The sequence below is a fragment of the Miscanthus floridulus genome, chromosome 17 (genome assembly GCF_019320115.1).
Source record: "Miscanthus floridulus cultivar M001 chromosome 17, ASM1932011v1, whole genome shotgun sequence".
Taxonomy (NCBI): domain Eukaryota; kingdom Viridiplantae; phylum Streptophyta; class Magnoliopsida; order Poales; family Poaceae; genus Miscanthus; species Miscanthus floridulus.
Genome location: NC_089596.1, coordinates 86,374,471 through 86,385,653, shown reverse-complemented (window position 1 = coordinate 86,385,653; position 11,183 = coordinate 86,374,471). Strand labels below are relative to the sequence as shown.

The following is an 11,183-nucleotide window of genomic DNA, read 5'->3' as shown; positions in this document are numbered from 1 at the left end:
TCTATCTAATGATACTAATTCTGTATTATAGATATTAATATTTTATATATATAATTGGTCAAAGTTTAAAAAACTGACTTCTTGGCAAGTGAGAACGACTTCTATTTTGGGACAAAGGGAGTACACAAGTTTCATTCCCATAAAACTCATTTCATCTCATGAAACTCTCTTCATTTATACTTCCCACATTCTAAATTATAATACTTTTTTACTTTTGTAAGTGCATTGTTTTACTATGTATCTAGACATTGTGTATATCTAGATGGATATCAAAAGCTATGTAAATAGAAAAGCAAAAACATCCTATAACTTAGAATGGAGGGAGTACTATATCATGTCATTTTATTATTTAATATTCATAAAACCTCCATTGAGTATCAAATCTTGTTTCTTGAAAGGTTTATTTTAAAACCATGCTTCATGTAATAATGCATGCATTGTTTAATGTCGATGAGGAAGGAAGTATCATTATATTCCGATTGATAGGCACGTGCAACTAATTCAAAAGATCAGAGTGGACGAGGTCAATAGTGACCTATCTTTGGATCCATGGGCCTAGCTTCCGGGCCATTGAAAGCTCTAGTTTGGTTTTGGTTAATTGATGAAACCCTAAGTGCTAACCTAGTTTATCAAGATGATTATGAGATAGGTAACACTACTCCAAGTGATGAAGCAATGGTGAAGATCATGACAATGGTGATGGCATGGTGATGGTCAAATGCTTAAACTTGGAAAAGAAGAAAGAGAAAAACAAAAGGCTCAAGGCAAAGGTATAAAAAGTAGGAGCCATTTTGTTTTAGTGATCAAGACACTTAGTGAGTGTGATCACATTTAGGATAGATAGCCATACTATTAAGAGGAGTGAAACTCGTATCGAAATGCGGTTATCAAAGTGCCACTAGATGCTCTAATTCATTACATATGCATTTAGGATCTAGTGAAGTATGAACACCCTTGAAAATGTTTGTGAAAATACGCTAACACATGTGCACAAGGTAATACACTTGGTGGTTGGCACATTGGAGCAAGGGTGAAGAAGTTAGAAGCGAAAACGAGTTGGTCGCGAAGACGCTGGCGTCGGTCAACTGACCGGACGCTGGGTCTGAAAGCACCGGACGCTGGCAGCTTGCGTCCGGTCGAACTGGTTGGTCGGCACAGTACCTAGGGTATTGCACTGGACGCTGGTCTATGTCCGGTCAAGGTGGACCGGACGTGTCCGGTCGAAGAAATACGCCTCGAGGAGCTTACTGGAAACGACCGGACGCTGGGGCATCAGCGTCCGGTCAGTTTAGCCGGAGTGTTCGGTCAACTACGTAGCTGTTGAAATCTGACGAACAACGTTTGAAGATAGTGACACGTGGCATGATTCAGTGGACCGGACGCTGAGTCCAGGGTCCGGTCAATATGACTGGAGCGTCCGGTCAGAGCGCGTTTTGCCTAGTGAAGGGGTATAACGGCTCTATTTGATGGGGGCTCTATTTATAGCCCCATGGCCGGCTCAAGCCACAACACTTGCACATTTTCATTGACATAGCAACCTTGTGAGCTTAGCCAAAGCCCTCCCACGCATCTCCATCATTGATCCATCATCATTGTGAGATTGGGAGAGAATCCAAGTGCATTGCTTGAGTGATTGCATCTAGAGGCACTTGGTATTCGTGTTGCGCTGCGGATTTCGCTTGTTTCTCTTGGTGGTTGCCACCACCTAGACGGTTGGAGCAACGGTGGAGGATCAGCACGAGTTGGTGATTGTTCGTGGCCGCCTTTGGTGATTGTAAGGGGAGTTGTACCTTCCCCGGCGGAGTGCCGAAAGGTAACTCTAGTAAATTGCTCGTGTCATTGAGTTACCTCACTTGTGGGTCGGTTCTTGCGGTGTCCAATCGTGTGGATGAGGTTTGTGAAACACCTCTTAGCTGCCGAACCACCGAGTGTTGGTCGACACAATGGGGACTAGCGTGTTGGCAAGCACGTGAACCTCGGAAGAAAAATCGATTGTCTCTTGTCATTTGCATTCTCCCGGTGATTGGCTTAATCGTCATCTTGTGATTGGTTCATCCCCTACACGGCGGTATAATCACCCTACTCACTTATTTACATTCTTGCAAACTAATTGATACAAGCTCTTTAGTGTAATTAGATTTGAGAGCTTGCTTTACTATTTACATTCATCTAGTTGAGCTCTTTAGAGTAGCAAGTTTGAGAGCTCTTAGTGAGTAGTTACATAGCAAGTTTGGGTGCCTAATTAATCATTGCAACTAGAATTGTTAGATAGGTGGCTTGCAATCCTTGTAGAGCTAGAGCAAGTTTGCATTACGCTATTTGTCATACTAATCAAATTGCTCTAGTTGATTTGTAGATTTTTAAATAGGCTATTAACCCCCTCTCTAGCCATATTAGGACCTTTCAGCCATACAGGTACAGAGGCCCATGGCTAGCTCAAAGCACTACACGTGACCATAGATGGCCAACGGGCTAGCCCAGCCTGGCACGGCACGGGCCTGTGAAAGCACGGCCCAATGGGGGTCGGGCCGGCATGGCACGCCGGGCCTCCCGGGCTGTGCCTCTTAGGGCCACGGGTCTAGCCTTCGGCCCAGGCACGGCACTATGGGCCATTTTTTGTGCTATGCCGGCCCGCTAAGCACGACCAGAATTACGGGCCGTGCCAGCCCACAACCTGTTAGGCCGTTACCCTTGCATTCACAGAATCAAAGTCCAATACATTTACAGTTTCATACTTTCATTTCATTCATAGAATCATACAGATACAAAATCAAAGTCCAATACATTCACAGTCCAACAGATATATCAAACTCCAAAGCCAACAGATAACAGAAATAACCAAAATGAGATATTTAGTGCAATGCTGCCTCATTAAAAACCTTTCTAGATAAAACTCACCCTTATGAGAAAGCCTAGAAAGAAAAAAAGAGTGTCGCCAGCTCTTAATTAAGTCTTACAAACCATTGTTCAAATGAGAGACAAGTCGCAGAGACACTCTCTCACACTCTCACTCACTGTCTCAATCCCACACTCAAAGTCACATACACTCTCAGTCTCTCACACTCATGGTCTCAGTCCCACACTCACAGTCACATACACTCTCACTCTCTCATAGCACAGATCACACTCACACTCACTGTCTCAGTCCCACACTCACATACACAGAAACAGACACTCTCACTCTCTCACAGATCACACTCTCACACTCACTCTTTCACAGTCACAGATCACACTCACTCTCAAGAGTCAAGTCTCAACCTAACTAAGTACCAGGAGCACCACCAGTAGCTTCATCTTCATCGTGGTACAAGTTCTTGAATGAGTCTTCCAGCTCTAGGTTGTCAATAGCATGATGTTCCCTTCTTTCTCCTAACTCCCAGTCCTTTATGTAGGTCAGCATCTCCATAGTCTCTGGTGACAAGCGCCGCCGCCGTTCCTCAATTATCCTGCCTATCAAACTAAAACAAGACTCTAAAAAGACAGTAGATACAAGAACTTATATGGTATCTCTATCCATTATAGATAGGATTGGAAATGTTAGCTTTTGGTCACGCCACTACAGAAGTAGATCAAAATCATCCTCATAAGAAATAACATTGTCACTGTCTAAGTAAGCTGAGAGCTCACAAACAGTAGAAGTAGATGAAGATGAAGTGGCAGGGAGAGGGGAAGGACCAACAACACCCAATCCACGGCCAAAGATTCTTCCCCATGCCTACTTTTTCTTACCTGTATGATTTGATGGTTGTGCAACCCTTTGAGACCTAGCTGCACCAAACTTGCTCTCATATTTGTTAGATAGTTTATACAATTCAGTTTTGACATTAGCATAGTATGAACTGTACTCAGAACCAGTGTATTCACCAAGTAATTATAGCACATTAAAGAAACCTCGCATCTTAGCTCTAGGATCAAGAATGAATGCATATGAATATAACAGAGGTATGTCCTGCCAATATTTAAGGAATTTAAGCTTCATAGGATATACAATAGCTCTTAGATTTTGAACATTTTCACATGCATGCAAATGAGAAGCAATCTCTAGGATATGGTGCAGAACAAGTGGACTTGTAGGATAATAAACACCAGACAGAACAGTGAAGTCATAGAAGAGTTCCAGGAACTCCAATAACTTCTCAGCAACATACAAATGATTTCTAGTCAACAATTATGATCCATAATGGGAATTAATGAAACAAAAAATATATTCTTGTATGGAAGTAAGTGTTTAAGCATCAGGTAAGTAGAATTCCATCTAACATCCATATTCAAGCCAAACTTTCTAGGTCTAACACCCTTAGCATTACAGTATTCCTTGAACAATGCAATTCTTTGATTAAAAGAATTTAAGAAGTTAAATGCAGTTCTAAAATCTTCTGTGTAAGGTTTTGACCTCTTTAATCTAGATTTTACAATGAGATTAATGATATGACAAGCACAACGTTGATGTACAAGACTGTACTTACGGTTACTAGGATCCAAAGGATCAGGTAAAGGATTAGGACCCAAGTAACCAGCAAATATAGGTGTTAAAGTGTTCATAGCCTTAGCATTAGAAGAAGCATTGTCTAGAGTGATAGAGAAAATCTTATCAATCAGATAATACTCCTCAACCATAGCAGCAATTCTTTCAGCAATGTTTTCACCAGAATGTTTAACCTCAATCAGTCTAAGACCAATAACCCTTTTCTGTAACTTTCAATCGGCATTCACATAGTAAGCAACAACACTAATATAGTCCTCCTTAGCATTACCAGACTAAATGTCTAAAGTCAAAGCAACAGAAGAAGCAGCAGGCAACACAAAATTCATAAGCATATCATGACGTTCAGTAAACAGCAGGCAACACTAATATAGTCCATGTCGCTGACGCCGCCCCTCCACCACCGTCTCGGCCGTCCAGATCGATCGGAGCAGAGCCGCTACCGACATCGATACCCAACAACGCAGCAGCGTCGTCATGGATGTCATCATCGTCCTCGGGGACCAGCCCTGCCGCGATCAGGTCATCGTTGCCGGTGAGTGGATAGACGACATCGTCGTCACCTGCCATGGTGACCTTGACCGCGGACGGCTAATCTCTAGCACTGTTCCTCAACGGTGCGTGCGACCAATGTGCCCGGACTATGCCATAGGAAGAGGAAGAGGCATCGACAACTGACCTGCGCGGAGGAGAAAAACAAAGAGACACAAGAAGACAGATCTAGGGTTAGGGTTAGGGTTTGTGGACTACCTGCGCAACCGAAGCCTGGAGCCAGAGATGACGAGGGCCACCCAAAGGAGAGACACCGATTAGAGATGACGGCGAACGGCGGAGGAGGGACGGATGGGAACACGGTCATGAACTCACATAGTTCACCGAGAGTGAGAGGTCCAGAGGAGAGAGGGAGAAGGGAGGAGAGTGCAGGCAGGGTCAGATAGGCGGATTGAGGTCATCGGAGCCGGGGACGATGGATGAGAGAGCTCAGATTCGCCACTGGTGGATCGTGGATGCGACCGATGTGGGCGAGAGAGCAGAGATGCACCACGGCGAGCGAGAGAGAGCGGGGATTAGGGTTAGGGTTGGGAGCGGACGAGCAGCTCAGCCGACGCTCCCCGCTTATATACTCGAGCGAGGGCACGGGGCTACGGGGAGGGGCCGGCCGGTGGCAGGCCGGGCCGCCAGCGGGCCTGCCGTTGAAGAACGGGTCATGCCATGCCAGCCCACGTGCCTGGGGTAAGGCCCAGGCACGGCCTGCTCCTCTGGACCGTGCCAGCCCAGGCCCGCTTGCTGCTGGGCCGGGCCGTGCTTGAGCCGGGCCAAAAAAAATGGGCCTGAGGTCGGGCCAACGGGCTCGGGCTGCATGGCTATATATACACGTGACTACGGATCCAAACCCTGAAACCCTGGGAATGCACACACCGGATTGGAACATGGCCCGACCGACCTACTCATGCTACCGCAGAGCTAGAGCCGTGTCTAGCTGCTGCCTAGGTGTACCCTTTTCCTTTCCCTTTGGGCCATGTTTAGTTCCACCGAAATCCAAAATTTGGCACTATGCAAAAAGAAGATTCCCCATCACATCAAACTTACGGTACATGCATGGAGTACTAAATGTAGATGAAATCAAAAACTATTTGCACAGTTTGGTTGAACTTTGCGAGACGAATCTTTTGAGCCTAATTAGTCAATATTTGGATAATAATTCACAAATACAAACGAAATTACTACAGTGTTCGCCGTCACATCGAACACTGTGCAAATGCCGAATCGGCAGCGAACTAAACGCGGCCTTGATTTGATGACAGCAGCCTAGCCTAGGAGTATACGGGTAGGAGTACTATTCTTCTTCCCCCAAAAGCAAATGTACCAGTATATAGCACATGCATATGCATAGGAGTTCTAGACTATGGATGTTCATGTATTCACCATTGCATGCAGTACTAGACTATGCTCATGTGATTTGTGAAGAATCTCCATGCGTTGATCGAGAAAGCTAGCTAGCTGGCGGAAGGTGGTAGATCGATGGACGACGCGACTGCACCGGCGGATGGATCGAGCACAAGGTGGACGATCGACCTGTCTGGCTGTACGTCTCTCGTTTCCATGCTGTCTCTATTATGCGACCAAGGAATCCACAGGTCATTGGATGATCTGGTGCTGTGTGTGGTGCCACCGCTGCCCTGCCCATCGACCGATTGATCCGTCGATCGGGACCAGCCTTCTAAAGCGTAGCGGTCTCTGCTTGCCGCTGTCTCCCCATGCCCATGCGGGCTGTGGTGCCGCCTTGCCGACGTGTCGAGCGCCGCCCGCGGCCCTGCCGCGTTCGCATGGGTGGGCACGCCGTACGTCGCCCGTGGCCATGGCCATGGCCGGGGCGTGCACGCGCGCGGCGCTCGCATTGCCAGTCTGGGGTCCGATCTGAGCCGAGGACCAGCGCCCCGTCCCGCGGCCTGGCCGCGGTGCTCGGGTCGGGCGTGCCGACGCCATCGCGAGCTAGCCGCGCACAGTCATCGCAGATCTAAAAACATGGAAAGATCGACAGCATGGTTGGTAAGACAGCGCCGCTAAGCGGTGCATGGAAAGCCACGCTCAACGTGCAAATAAGTGTTTAGGAGCTTGAGATCGTCGCAAAATTGTTAGAGCATCTCCAAGAGTTTCCTAATTTTTTCTCCTAAAAACTTGTAGTTTGGCAACTCCTAAAAAGATATTAGAAGGAGAAAAGATAGTCATCTCCAAGAAATTTTAATAAATGTCATCTAAAAAAATCAAATTTGAGGCCTGCATCTCGTACCACCACCAACAACGCGGCATCGAGATGAGCGGTGGTGGCGACGGCGGCGACAAGGAGGCCTTCTTCCACTGCCTGGACCACGTGCCTTCCGGCCTGCACCTCGAGGCCAACTTCCCTTCCGATGACGACGATGAGGAGGACGTCCGTGTCTCCTTCACCTCCGCGGTGGGTGACCAGAACTTCAAGAGCTTCCGCCGGTACCACTCGCCCATGCTGGTGGATGACGACGACGAGGAGGAGGAGGACGAGGACACGTCCAAGTACGACATCTGGATGTCCGACGAGCCCATGTCCATCCAGGAGCGCCGCCGCCGCCTGCACTAGGGGCTCGGGATGGCCAGTAGCCGGGACCTCGCGCTGTGCCGGCACAGCATGAAGAAACGCCCCGCCGATGTCCGGCGGGCCATGTCCCAGAGCTTGTCGAGGCCGAAGCCACCGCCATCGCCGATCCCACCCACCGCCGCCGCCTCGGCCGCTGCCAACGTGCCGAGCACTACCGCTGCGGCGCAGGCGGTGGCGGCTACCGCGCCACAGCCGGCGAAGGAGGCCATCATGAGGCGGCGGTCGGACAGCAACCTTGTCGTCGTGCAAGACGGCGCGTCGGTCTCAGGGAAGCCACCATCGCAGCAGCCCTTGCATCGCGTCCGTTCCTTGCCGGCTCGGCACGACAACGATGCCCGCGACAGCGGCACGACCATCGTCGGGAAAGCGCAAGCCGTGGCTCCACGCGAGTTGCTTGTCGTGCCGCCGCCGGCAGCGCCAGCAGATAAAGGCAGCAAAGGCGACGGCGATGATGGGAGCAGCAAGAATAATCGGGACAGCGAGAAGAAGCAGGTCGCCGTCGTGGCCGCCACCATACCCAAGGATGTTTCGTCGAGCAACCAGACGGGCATGCTGGGGATGGAGGAGATCGAGAAGTTCATCGACAACACCCCGATCATGAAGCTCATGCGGCGTGGATGGGAGCAGCAAGAATAATCGGGACAGCGAGAAGGAGCAGGTCGCCGTCGTGGCCGCCACCATACCCAAGGACGTTTCGTCGAGCAACCAGACGGGCATGCTGGGGATGGAGGAGATCGAGAAGTTCATCGACAACACCCCGATCATGAAGCTCATGCGGCGTGGCACCTGGCACGAGCCAGCACCAGCCCGCGCCGCTGCCCGCCGGCGGCGGCGTGCCGCCCAAGGCCGACAAGGCCGCTGGGAGCAAGAAGAAGGGCGGCTGGCTCAAGAACATCAAGTCCGTGGCCATAGGGTTCATGCAGGACAATGAAACCAACACCAAGTCGGGTGTCACGTCCACGGCTGCGGCCGTGTCCAAGTCGGTCTCCACCAACAATGCCTCCGCGGGGGCCGCGCCGCCGGCCACGGCGTCCGAGCGGCTTAAGGCACACCAGTACGGCAAGTCGAGCAAGGAGCTCACCGGGCTCTACATGTGCCAGGAGATCCAGGCGCACGAGGGGTCCATCTGGAGCATCAAGTTCAGCGCGGACGGGCGGCGGCTGGCCAGCGCCGGCGAGGACAGCGTGGTGCGCGTGTAGCAGGTGGTGGAGACCAGCGCCCCGACTTGCTCGCTCGCGGGGGACGGATACGCGCGACGGGAGCAGCGCTTAAAGTTACGCGAAAGGGGGAGTAATTTCCCAAGTACTAAAAGATTAGGAGTTGTTGGAGAGGAGTTTTTTCCCATCTTTCTAAAAAAACAAGGATTGGGAGGATGTTTAGGAAATTCTAGGAGATGCTCTTAGTGCAGGTATAATAAGCCAACTTGTCTAATAGTCAAGACAACCCAGCAAAGTCTTAGATGGAACAGAGAGAAAACAGCAGAGAGAACGAGAATAGGAGAGGTCGATGCGCATCCGTCGACCGGCTGCTCACGGCCTCCAAGCTTCGCACGCGTGGGGGTTGGAATCAATGCACGGTTGATTTTTTTTTTTTGGCTTCTAGAACAGAATACAGCGGCTGGTTTTCTGGCTTCCGGACTAGCAGTCTGTTGGCTTACTCGTATGCTACCGTGGATTATAAGTTGAAATAGTATTTTTCTCTCACACCAAACTAACCAGCAGTAAATAATCCACGATCGTTTACGGCCTGCCGAACAAACTAGAGAATAGAGGGAGAGACGAGACCAGATGAGTAGTGGCAGGTCTCACATAATTAAAAAATATTATTAAAATTTAGAAAGAGCCTTAGCTATTGTCTGAGTTGGATTGTTATTCATGATATGACATGACTATTAGACAAATTTATTGGCTTGCTCTTAGTGTGATACAAGATATACTTATTTGTAGAGGTGGCTAGCATTATAGGAGTATGTCCATCCAACATAACCTATTTGACTTCCTCACCAGAGGCTACAAACAAAGATCTAGACTAGACAAGGGGTGCTAAGTTGATTGAAAAAATAGATTGGATTTTAATTTTTAGGACTACCTTTCTTTTATGGATTATATGAGATTCAAAAGGCAAGGCCAGTGCTGCGGCCTCGCAAGCACCGGCCCTGGCTCCTCTCCTACTCACAAGGACAAGAAAAATCTTGCATGGGCATGTCACGATTAACTCTTACTAGGTATCCAAACAGATAAGATGGCTCCACATACTCGAACAAGGAGGCAACATTGACCCTGTTCGTTTCTCTTATAATCTGTATTTTTCAGCTTCTTTTTTCAGCCAGAACAGTGTTTTTCTCTCCCAACAAATCAGCCGGAACAGTGTTTTGCTTGTTTTTTCAGCGAAGCGAACGGAACCATTGTTGCTAGCTAAGAAACCAAGTGGTCCCTAGTCTTTCGACTCTATTTGCTGGTGCTTTCGTGGTAAACATGGCTTATTACTGTTGATTTCTCTTATTTTAATAATAAAAACATGCAACGGCACAGTCACAAAAAAAAAAAGAGTTGCCTTTACTTGGCTATGTGTGGCTACGTGATATAGACGGTGAGACACATGTATTCCAAGAAAATGTCAAAAAAATGTTCACTTTACTTGGCTAGGTGTGCTTACGTGATATATTTCATCCGTTCTAAAGTGTAAGACGTTTTTTTTCTTAGACATGGAGCTTTTGCTATATACTTGCAGAAGTCGAAACGTGTTACGATTTCAAACGGGACGGAGCAAGCACTGTGTATTGACGTCAGTTGGGCCATACATACACGAAAAACACGTACGGGAACCAAACTCCAATTCTTCAACCATTTCTAGGGATGAAAATGGATCGGATACGAACGGATATCACCGATATTACATTTGTTTTTATATTTCTGTCCGGATTCGGATTCGAATACGGATAGTGTCAACTATGTCGGATATGATACGATTGGATATCGACATCATAAATATACGATTTGAATATTCGAATACGGATACGGTATCGGATGTTGGATATCCGGACTCGGATACGGACAGATCTCAACCCCTCTAAACAGATTCGGTTTCGAATACGGTCGGAAAATATCCGTTCCGTTTTCATCCCTAGTCCATTTCTCTTTGCAGTCGTCGCAGGCAGGCGCAGTCCATCCAGGCAACCCTGCTCATCCTCCAGCTGATCAACGAACTTGTCCATCCACGCCACAGCGACAACAGCATCGGAGAAGGTGACACGGCACAAATGGTGCGACTGATTTCGGCTGGTCACTCCGCAGCCACCAGCTTCGATTCCTCCGGCGGCTTTCGACTACTCTCCCTCCTCCCGGCCGCGCGTACAGCACGTAGGTACCATCAGGCACCGGCACGCGATGTGATGCGGTTGCGGTGGCGTCCTTAGCTTCAGCGGACGGACGGGCTGGGAGGAAGAAAAGGCCGGCACGAGTACGACCATAATCGCCGTCGTCTCGGAGAAACCCGGCCGGCTGCTATCGGTGCTCTGCTCACCCCCAGCCCGGCCCGCGTCATCCTTTGGACTCCATCGGTCCGCCA

General features: G+C 48.9%; 1 pseudogene; it reads left to right on the top strand.

Annotated features, from left to right (window-relative positions):
* Positions 1–7,298: 7,298 nt before the first annotated feature.
* On the top strand, positions 7,299–11,031 carry LOC136515908 (uncharacterized; annotated as a pseudogene).
* Positions 11,032–11,183: the final 152 nt, after the last annotated feature.